The sequence below is a fragment of the Antechinus flavipes genome, chromosome 1, assembly GCF_016432865.1.
Source record: "Antechinus flavipes isolate AdamAnt ecotype Samford, QLD, Australia chromosome 1, AdamAnt_v2, whole genome shotgun sequence".
NCBI classification, from domain to species: Eukaryota; Metazoa; Chordata; class Mammalia; order Dasyuromorphia; family Dasyuridae; genus Antechinus; species Antechinus flavipes.
Genome location: NC_067398.1, coordinates 589,425,423 through 589,437,682, shown reverse-complemented (window position 1 = coordinate 589,437,682; position 12,260 = coordinate 589,425,423).

Here is a 12,260-nt window from a genome sequence, read left to right as displayed (position 1 = left end):
ATTCCCCACAACTTCTTCTTCTTCCTTTTCCCTCTCCTCCAGTCTCTTCCTTTGACTGATTCCCTTTTCTATGTTCCTCCCTCTCCTGTAAAAAATTTTTACTTAGCTACCCTCTATTGCTGCAGAAAACTGCTGACTGACTACTTATTCTTTTTTTTTTTTATTTTCAAAACACATGCATGGATAATTTGACAACATTGATCCTTGCATAGCCTTATGTTTCAGATTTTCTTCTTCTTCTCCCACCCCCTCCCCTAAATGGCAAGCAATCCAATATATAAAAATGTGTTAAAATATATGTTAAATCCAATATGTATATCTATAAAATTCTCTTGCTGCAAAAGAAAAAATCAGATCAAAAAAAGAAATTAAATGAGAAGAAAACAAAATGCAATCAAACAACAACAAAAAGAGTGAGAATGTTATGTTGTGATCCACACTCAGGTTCCACAGTTCTCTCTCTTGGTGTAGATGGCTCTCTTCATCACAAGATCATTGGAACTGGCATCAATCAACTCTTTGTTGGAAAGAGTCATGTCCATCAGAATTGATCATCTTATAAACTTGTTGTTGCCATGTACAATGATTTCCTGTTTTTGTTCATTTCACTTAGCTTCAGTTCATGTAAGTCTCCTCAGGCCTCTCTAAAATCATCTTGCTGATCATTTCTTACAGAACAATAATATTCCATAACATTCATGTGTGATTACTTATTCAACCATTCTCCAACTGATGGGCATCCACTAAGTTTCTAGTTTCTTGACACTACTAAAAGAGCTTCCACAAACATTTTTGCACATGTGGGTCCCTTTCCTTCCTTTAAGATCTCTTTGAGATATAGGCCCAGTAGAAACACTGCTGGGTCAAAGGGTATGCACAGTTTAAAAACTCTTTGGGCATAGTACCAAATTGCTCTCCAGAATAGCTAGATCCGTTCACATTTATACAATGTATTAGTGTCCCAGTTTTCTTACAATCCCGCAAACATTTATCCTTGTCTTTTCCTGTAATCTTAGCCAATCTGAGAGGTATGTAGTGGTATCTCAGAATTTTGACTGGTTATTCTAAGGGGGCCTGAAAAGTTATAAAAACTAGATCTGTGTTGCACTTAATAGAAGCTGCTACCAACAAGCAGCCTTCATTGACCTTAGCATGCTTATAATTATTTTTTTCTTTTCAGTCAGTGGTTCTGATGATGAATTTGGGATGAGATTCTTTCTGGACTCCTTAGGAACTCAGGCTGAGAAATTCTTCAACAATTTATTAATAATGAAAACTCCCAAAGAAGAAAGTCTCTCTACTGATACAGCTCTTCAGCTGTCTGCAGCCTAGAATTATAGATCTAAAGTGAGAAGGACATTAGAGGCCATCTCGTCCAGCATCTTTAACTTAAAAAAATTTTTTGAAGGCCTTTTATCTTTGTATCAAAATCAAATGATGGGGTAGGGAAACTATTCTTTATTCTCTTTTGAACTGTTCCTCAAAACAAAGAAAACCAAATAAGATTATCTGTTTAGGTAATTATATCTGATATTGTATCCTAATAATTGTCTAGTTAATTTTTACCAGAAGAGAGTACAAGGAAATTTCATCACAATAACTTTGAGATTTATATGTTACATGCATTAATTCAATGCTTTATTGAGCCTTTTTTCCCCTTCGGATAGCATGCCATACTTAGGAGTGAAAAAAACGATGTCCAGATTCTATCTTACATAGTACCTGTTTGTTCTTGGACAAATTATTTCACATCTCACAATGTCAGCTTCTTCATTTATAAAATGGGAATAATAATACTTAAATGAAAATTATATAAAGGCCTTTGCAAACTTTAAATATCAATTATTGTTGTTAATATTTGCCCTATCTTCATCATAGGATTGTTATAAGGAAAATAATTTTTGAATTTTTAAAATACAGTGTGGGGATTTTTCTAATTGTTCTTTTTTCCCCCTTTTCTTTCCTTCTAACTCAAAAGTTGGGAAATCAAGAAATGCTTTGTACTGGAAGCAGCACTGGAGTTGAGTTCAGAAGGGACTTAGGAATTCTAAGAGGCAGAAATGAAGTGGGCAATGGACTGTATGTAAAGAGAAAATGATAGCGTGCATTCCAAAATAAATTGCTATGTCAGTGTTGCCCAATTTAATGAGAGAAATTAGATGAGAGAGTAGAGATGAAGGGAAGAATTTGATAATTTGTAAATATATATATGAAGTTCTTTTCTTGCCATGAGTTATAACTCATCAAATAGGGCAAGAAAAGAACTTATTTGACTATTATTTGAGATTCTTACAACTAAGTGCTACAAAAAATTGGGTTGACAAAAAAATGTCAAGGACATGCAGGTAGATTTCTGATTTACCCTTCTTCCTGACCAATGTATATAGTTTCTGTATTTAATAAAAATTGGTCTATGAGAAATTTTAGTAAATATTCTGAACCAATGGAAACAATAATAAAAGAACATATCTTTCTGTATATTTGGCAATAGCTCTCTCTAATAGAAAATGTTTGGATTAATCTACTAAAACCATTATTTATGGGAGCAATTTGACTCCTTGTTTAGGCCCCTCAAAGCTCATCTAACATATTTCTCCAATATCAATTTATGCTTATTTGACATGTCTAAATTATGGAAAAATCTCTCATGTTGACAGAAAAATCCTCTGAAAATTGATATTTTCTTCCATATGTTAAACAGCTTTTGCTAAATGTTATTTTAAAACTAAAATCCACTTTGGCATGGTTCATAAGACCAAAAATTCAATATGCCAAGACTGAATTCATTATAGGATCATAGATTTTAAAATTTTATTATAGCTTTTTATTTACAAGTTATATGCATGGGTAATTTTATAGCATTGACAATTGCCAAACCTTTTGTTCCAATTTTTCCTCTCCTTCCCTCCATCCCCTCTCCCAGATGGAAGGTTGACCAATACATGTTAAATATGTTAAAATATAAGTTAAAATACAATATATGTATACATGTCCATACAGTTATTTTGCTGTTCAAAAAGAATTGGATTTCGAAATAGTGTACAATTAGCCTGTGAAGGAAATAAAAAATGCAGGCAGACAAAGGTAGAGGGATTAGTGGTTCATAGTCATCTCCCAGAGTTCTTTCGCTGGGTGTAGCTGGTTCAATTCATTACGGTTCTATTGGAACTGATTTGGTTTATCTCATTGTTGAAGATGGCCACGTCCATCAGAATTGATCATCATATAGTATTGTTGTTGAAGTGTATGATAATCTCCTGGTCTTGCTTATTTCACTCAGCATCAATTCATGTAAGTCTCTCCAGGCCTTTCTGAAATCATCCTGCTGGTCATTTCTTACAAAACAATAATATTCCATAAACTCATATGCCACAATTTATTTAGCCATTCTCCAAGTGATGGGCATCCACTCAGTTTCCAGTTTCTGGCCACTACAAAGAGAGCTGCCACAAACATTTTTGCATATATAGGTCCCTTTCCCTCCTTTAAGATCTCTTTGGGGAATAAGCCCAGTAGTAACACTGCTGGATCAAAGGGTATGCACAGTTTGATAACTTTTTGAGCATAGTTCCAAATCGCTCTCCAGTATGGCTGCATGCATTCACAATTCCACCAACAAGGTATCAGTGTCCCTGTTTTCCCACATCTCCTCCAACATTGCACATTATCTTTCCCTGTCATTCTAGCCAATCTGACAGGTGAGTAGTGGTATCTTAGAATTGTCTTAATTTGCATTTTTCTGATTAGTAATGACTTGAAGCATCTTTTCATATGGCTAGAAATAGTTTCAATTTCTTCGTCTGAGAATTGTCTTTTCATATCCTTTGACCATTTATCGATTGGAGAATGGCTTGATTTCTTATAAATTAGAGTCAATAGAATCATATATTTAATGATAACAATAATAGCTAATATTAAATAGCACTCACTATGTAGTAGGCACTATGTTAAGTGCTTTGCAATTATTATCTATTTTGATCCTCACCTTAACCATGGGAGGTAAGTGCTATTTTTATTCCCATTTTATAGATGAGAAAATTGAGACAAAGAAGAGTTAAATGATTTGCCCAATATCACACAGCTAGTGGCTAAGGCTATATTTGAAATCTGATTTTCCTGATTCCAGGCCCAGTGTTCTAACCACTATATCATTTAAAGAAATTACCCTGGCATGGATTCTGTCAATATAAAGTAATTATTAAATAAAAATTAAAAAAAACTATATCATTTAGCGTAAATGAGATAAGGAGAAGATAAGTGATCTATTCAAGTGGACACAGCTGAGTGACAGGACTGAGATTAAAAGTCAGATGTTCTAACACCAAATCCAGCCCATTTTTCAACTGTACTATTATCATCTATTTACACATCTGCCTTTCTCCCTAACTTCCCTATTTCTCAGTTACATTCAATAACCTTTAGCAGCCTTTGATTTATTCTTGTTCCTTAACCTTACACATTCAATCTTTTGACAAGATTTTCTATCTTCCCATTTTACCAAGATTTAAACCCCACAAGTTTACTTTCTGGTCCCATCTCCTCCCAACTGGAAGCCTTCCATCTTCTTACCTAAATTATTACAGTAGTCTTCTAATGTGTCTTTCTTCTTTCAGCTGATACTGTAACTTCTTTGATCCATTCTCCTTATCATTGCCTAAATAATCTTCCCAAGTAAGTGATGATCATTTCTGGTTTTTTGCTTAAAAACCTCAGAAGCCTCCTATTTCTTACTGAATGAAATCACAATCTATCCACAAAATACTTATCCAGTCTTAACCTATATTTCTTCCCTCCACATATTCTCAGAAGAGATTAGATTACTTTACCTTTCTTTTTCTTCTCCTTTCCATTCCTATATCTTTACTTACAAAGCTCCCCATCCTCCCTAAAATCTTCTGCCTTTATTATAATTGAGTTAATTGTGAGGCCACAAGTATTGCTACTCAGTGAGAGAAAGTGGTTTTAGAAAGGGTCTAAATTATTTAATTCCTATCACCATATAATAGTAATTAAAATTTATATTGCATTTTGAGGTATTTTCTTATTGTATTCTCATGATAACCTCAGGAGTTAGGTGCAATTATTACTCCCCATCCCTTCCTCTTTTCTCCAATAAGGAAACTAAGGCATACAGGTGTTAGTGGCTTGCCAAGAGTCACACTTCTATTAAGTGTCTGAGATTATGTTTGAACTCAGATCTTCCTGATTTCAGCTGAACATTCCATCACTGTGCTCTCAACTGTCTTTATGCTTTAAATAATCATTGGCGTATAGGTTTCATAGAGGAAGAAAGATAAATTTACAAAGGAAACAAAGATTCAAGCTTTGAAGCATATTGATTTATTAAGCAATGTATTCCAATTGCTCTACAAATTGGGACCAGGCTTCTTCCTCAGCTTTGGCACTCGACCTCAAATACGAGGGGAGATAACTTTTTTATATTAGAAACAATTAATCAAATAAAACCAATTAATTAAAAGAAAACAATCAAGATACAAAATTAACCAAGATACAATCTGATTTCTGATTGAAGATTAGAGATTTACCAAGCTGGAAGAAAAAACAGATGCAATTATCTGAATTCAGAAAAAGACTTCTCCCACTCCCTTTAAGTGTTTATAAACAATCAAAGGAATATGGAAACAATAACTGATTGAGCAGTACAGAGGTCAGTACAGAGTACAGACATATGGGTTACTTGATTTGTACAATTGTTAAAAAAAAAAAAAAAGATTTTTGCATCAAATTTTGGATCTAACTAGGTTTCTGGTTAGCATACCCTAAATCCTTACTTAAGGGTCTCTAAGCAGTGTGTGTGTGTGTGTGTGTGTGTGTGTGCGCGTGCGTGTGCGTGTGCGCGTGCGCGCACGCGTGCACTCTAGTTTCCCAGCTGTATAGGACTAAACAAAACAAGATTTTCTCACAATAAAGTTTTCTTATAAGACAAAAATTGAAATAGAACCATATTTGAATAGAGAGAAAACTGAGCTATCTCCAAAAAAGTCACAAGATGGAGTCAGTGTGGTTCATTTAATTCCCACTTAGAGTTCTAATCCCCTCAATTACCCCAGTTACCACAGTTTTATTAATATCATTCCTAAAAAACAGATGAATGGGAGAAGCAGAGTAGTACAATGGAAACTAGCTTTCTGATACTTTGAGCATATTACTTGTGTGACTTTCAAAAAAATCACTTGACTCTGAGCTTCCTCATTTGAAAAATGAAGGCATTGGACTAGTTGATAGAATCATAGAATCATTGAAATCTGAGATTTAGAAATGATTTTGGCAAGTTTCTAGTTGAACCTATACAGGAAAGGAATCCATACCATAAAATTCTGCTTCAAAGAGGGGAGTCCATCACAACTGAGAAAACCAATTCTACTTTTGACCTTCACTGTAATGAAGTTTTTCTCAATTATCAAAGGAGATGAAAATGATTAAAGATAAGTCATCATATAAAATGTAATGATTCACTTATGAAAAAAAAAAGGTATTTCTAGTGAATTGCCTCAAAGAGGTTATTGGCACAAAAACTCAAATGAACAAGCCTGGCAATATATGGCATTATGCTTATTACAACCTCCACAGCAAGGTTTCTATGTGGCCAAAAAGGTTAAGCTGTAATGGAGGTTAAAACGCAGTATCCATAAATATTATTACTCTTATTACTACTTCTAAATAAGATGTATTTTCACCTAATGAGGAATTCCCACCTGTAGACAGAAGTAGTTTGTAGTATATAAGAAGTAAGAAGATATTTGGTATCTGTGTGAGGGGTAAAGAAAAAAAAATGAGTAGGACAAACAATTCGGAGAGGTCCCAACTAAAAAAAAAGATTTGTATAAAAATGTATATGTAATTGAGAATATAGACAAAAGCCAACAATGTTGTAAAAACATCCATCTGTTGCTTCTTATATCATGCTGTCTTTATGAGGAAAACTCCAAGACCTTTCCCTTAACCTGGATCTGGTAAGGATATCCTATGCATACTTCAGTTCCTCTCTATGTGCCTCTGTAAATTTGCTGCAGTGTTCCTGTTTTTTTGTTTTGTTTTGTTTTGTTTTGTTTTGTTTTGCTTCATGTCTCAACCCCATGTGCCCCAAGTCAAATTGGCAAAATCAGATTTGCATGTTTTGTTGTAAGTTAGCCTTTTTTTTTTTTTGGAGGTTTCTTGTCAATTTATCTGTATTTGTGTCTTTATAAAATGTAAAATGTCTGTGTCATATTTGTGTTGTAAGCTGCACTCTTTTGCTCTGAAAGATTTATATTGCAACCAGTCAGAAAAAACTTCTAAGGATTGTAATCAGAGAGTTAGAAAGATTTATAAACTTTCATTGCTGAAGTATTTATTCCAGGAAACAGAACTAGCTCCCACTTCAGAATTTCTTTGGGAGATTGGGTTACAGGAAAATGGAAAAAAAGGAGAAAAATCTATGACACTTATTTTCTATCATTTCATCATTGGCTAAGTTGGAGTTATAGAAATAAAATCAAATAATCAAAGTTGTCAAATCTCTAAAAAATATTTTAGCAGATTCTGGGAGTTTGGAGATTAATCATTAAGCAGTTTAGAAATTTATCATTCTTCCAATAGTCTTAGGATGGAAAGAGGCATCCACATCCAGAGAGAAGACTATAGGGACTTAATGTGGATGACAACATAGTTTTCACTTTCTTTGTTATTGTTTTCTTTGTCATTTTTTCCTATTTGATTTGATTTTTATTATGCAGCATGATAAATGTGGAAATATGTTTAAAAGAATTGCACATGTTTAATCTATGTTGGATTAATTGCTCTCTGAGGGAAGGGAAAGGTAGAGAGGGATGGAAAAAAATTTGGAACACAAGGTTTTGCAGGGGTGAATGTTAAAAACAATCTTTGCATGCATTTTGGAAAATAAAAAGCTATTATCAAAAAAAGATATATTTTATACCAAAAAAGAGAAATTTATCATTCTAAGATTGTAAAAGAGAACTCCTGAAACTTTGGAATAATTCCAGGAATTTGCTTTCTTCTAAAACTGTTGGTAAGTTTTGGGGTACCACTCTGTAGAATTTGTTTTAAGGAAAAATAAGGATTAAAAAAGTTTTAAAAGTAGTTATCAAGATTAATAGCTCCATCATTCTATGGCAATGAAGGAAACTAGTTCAGAAATAATGCCAGAATAAAGAGAGTGAAGTAGGGGAGAAAAAAGGCAAATAGTTTGTACCTTCCTTGTGTAATGTTAGAGAAATTGAGGCAAGACAGAGACTAGTTTTTAATATTTTAATAGTACAGCATTTGGGCTAGCAATCAAATAGGACTCATGTCCAAAAGATGTCCAATTCCTAGTCAGCTGAATGGGACTCTTGTTTCAAAGCATCCAACAGTGAGCAATTAATCCCAGAGATTTTTATAGGGCTCCAGCTATCAGGGAAACAAAGGCAAGGGAGGGCAGAACAGTTGGTGAGTGGATAAGCCATAATTTCAGGAAAGAATCATAACTTCAGTCATGACAGGATGGGAGTCAAGAAGGTCAGGAGCAGGAGATAGAGTCTAGGGCAAGAGATAGTGAGCAATACCCAGACATTTGAGGTAAGCCACCTGAAGTTTTATGACTCACTGGAATGTGGGAGTAGCCAGACATTAATGGGGTAAGGAAGGGGGGGGGAGGTAGCCATAATAATTTTATTCAGGTCATAGCATAATAATTCAGAAGCATTACACTTTGCATTTCTGTTTTTATTCTGTTAATAGTCTTCATCTATCTGTCTTTAAACAAATTAAGCTATTTCTAATTGGCATTAGATACCTCCTTGAAACCACAGCTCATGGAGGATGAAACTAGTCCCTGAGACCCTTCTGCACTATTAGGAAAGTAAAGTACAATCCCTTTTATTAATAAGAGACAGAAGCTAGGAGTTTGTTTTTACTATAAGAAATCTGTTCATTGGAAAAGAGTGATAAGGCTCCATGGCCAGCAATTCACTTTACCCTGCCACCAGGAACTATTACCAATCATAAGGCAGCTACCCTAGCCTCTAGGTAGTGCCCTCTGCTGCACCCCTGAAAGGTTAACATCTCCAAGGCATCTCCATCAGTCAACATCTCCAAGGCAAGTCTAGCCCTTGGTAGGTCCTGCCCAGCTGCTGCCTGGAAGAAGTCTCAGAACTTCTGGCAGTTCCTAATGTAGCAGTGAGGGAAGGAAGCCAGCCTCTGCATTTAGTAAGAGTATCCTTCCCTGTTCCAGGTGCGGAAATGTATTATCTATGTAATCTTCAGCAGGATATATTATCTTGATTTGCCCCAGTTTCCTGATTTGTAGAGAAAAAAATAATAATGAGACCCACTTCCAAAGGTGGTTGTTGTGATATCAAAATGAAATAATTATGGGAAAAGGCTTAATACAGTGACTGGCATATAATAAGAACTACATTATCTCTTTAATTGAATTTAATTATTTTATATCTGATAACACTAAAGGTTTTTTTGTTTGTTTTAATGCCAGAGGTAACATGAGAAATGCTGAAAAGTTGGGTTTCCACAGAGTGTTGCAAGCTTCGAGGTAGTGTAGGATAGTGGATACACTGATCAAGAGGTTTTCAGAAGGTGAGAGGTTAAGGAAAGTTAAGATTCCACAGAACAATTAGGTAATCAATAGAAGTCTTGAGCAAACAAGGAATTGGGGAGCTAGAAAGACACAGGTGGATTCAGCCAATAAGAAAAAATCTTGTGATTTTGAGAAGACTACAATCTTAAGATAATAGCCAATCCAGCCCAAACTAGTTGGAGTCACAATGACTTGACTTGATCAAATCACTATTGCACCTTCTTAATAGATTAATTGAATATTAAACAATTTACCCTGTAAGTGAAGTTTTCCAATATTTTTGAATATGGGATGTATGGAGGGGGGAAAACATGTGTATACATATTTAGGGCAAATATAGTGGACCTATTAGAAAGATTGTAACCAGGAAGGAAATGGACCAATCTGGTCTTTGAAGGGAGAGATTGCACCAAATGTTAGTATAAAGGTTCTCCTGCTTTTGTGCTCAGTGTGCTCTCTTCCCAAAGAGGAGTGGAGCCCACTTCTGGCCAGAAATGTTAAGATGATTCCTTAAGATTCTTCTTTAATAAATTTCCCTTGATATCTGATTTTCAGTATCAAGGATATATTTCTAACTGTAATAAGATCAATGATTTTTATATATGAAAATTTGGAAATGCAATTGACATCATTTGAAGTTTTTGTTTGTGTTATTGTATTTCTAAATTGTAATATATTTCTACATCTATATTATGAAATTAGGGAGATCATTGTACATCAGAAATGTTGTTAGAAAAAACTTTCCTTTAATTAGGATGCTATTAGATTATGAATTGGGTTTTTTAAAGTATGTGATTTTAAAAAGAGAGATTTCAAAATTGTTAATTATTTAATGAGGTTTATTTTGTTATGAAATAGTTGCTATTGTTACTATTAAGAATACTATTTCATTTGAAAATCTTTGGTATTATGACAGTCTATAAGGGGTTTAAAGATGCAGCTTCAACATATTAATGATGAATTAACTCTCAAATATTTGCTGTATATTTGAACCCCCAGTATCATGGTAGTTTTTGTTTATAACTAAAGAATTAATAAAAGTGTTAACTATTAGGGAAACATCAAGAAAGATATTTAGGATGGACATCTGGGGGTGGAGCCAAGATGACAGAGATGAGACACATTTCTCTCTGATTTTCTTTACAACCCTCACAATAATTACAAAATTCAGCCTCTGAATTATCTCTGGATGTACAGAACCCACAAATATTGAGAGTGCAACAAATTATCAGCAGAAGATAATTTCAAAGATTGCCCCAAAAGGTCTGTTTCAATTGGAAACAGGATGAAGGCAGCCATGGCAACCAGTGCAAACACCAGTACAGATAGTTCAGTGTCTCATATGATCATCTCAATAGATGCAGAAAAAGCATTTGATAAAATCCAACGCCCATTCCTATTAAAAATATTAGAGAGTATAGGAATAAATGGACTTTTTATTAAAATAGTCAGTAGCATCTATTTAAAACCATCAGTAACCATATGTAATGGTGATAAACTGAAACCATTCCCAATAAAATCAGGAGTGAAACAAGGTTGCCCACTATCACCGTTACTATTTAATATTGTATTAGAAATGCTAGCTTCAGCAATAAAAGATGAAAAAGGAAAGATATTTAGGCCATAAGATGTGGTTAGTAAAATTTTGTTATTTAAGGCAAATAGTCCTGGTATTGTAATTTGCTGTTGTTTTGATCTTTGATCTCAAAGATAATTGTCTGAATGGTCATGGAGCCAAATAGTAGAAAATGGTATATGTTGCAGCCTGGGAACACCTAAAGGTAAATGTCTGTTCCTGGAAAGTTTTTAAGAACAATTTAGCCATGGTCTAGGTAGAATTCTCCTGACTCTTTGTACTATTAGTTTCTTTCTGAAAAAGGAAAATTCCCATTTGATTAATCCTGAGACTTGCTTTTGATACACTGTGACTGTGTGATTGATTGTCAGATATGATTCATACCTGGAATCATTCCTCCTGTTATGATATATATCATTGTTATAACTATATCCCTCTTTTTCCTTTTATAGCAAATTTCTATAATCAAGAAGTTTGGTACAATATTAAGTCTATTAAATAATAAAGTAATATGGGAACATATCTGAGTTATTATAATGGATTCAAGTATGAACAATCTTATAATTTTGACCTATATGTGTGGTAATACTATGATATATGGATGATATCTTACTAAGGGGAAATGATTAGACAAGATAATAAGACAAATATAAATTCTTCTAAATAAACAAAATAATAAATTTTGAGAAAAGCAATACGACTAGATTCTTTTCTCTAAGAAATATATATCTGTGGGTCTGTGTGTGTGTGTGTGTGTGTGTGTGTGTGTGTGTATGTGTGTGTGTCACAAATACACTAACAAATATGATTGGCTTCCAAATTTACCTACCATGGAAATTCAGACTTTAAATATATTCTGGTTAAGGTTTTATTAACTAAGGATTAATTGGATTTTACACATAAATATATTGATAATAGTACACGAGTAAAATTATTTCCCCATTTTTAAAGCATCTGTATGATCATTCAAAGGCAAAAGAACAGGCTCATATATAGGCTTCCTAAGAAAAAAGTATTAAGAACCAAACAGATTTTTAAGTGAATTCTATCAAACATTATATTAGGTATAGGATTTAAGTAAGAATAGAA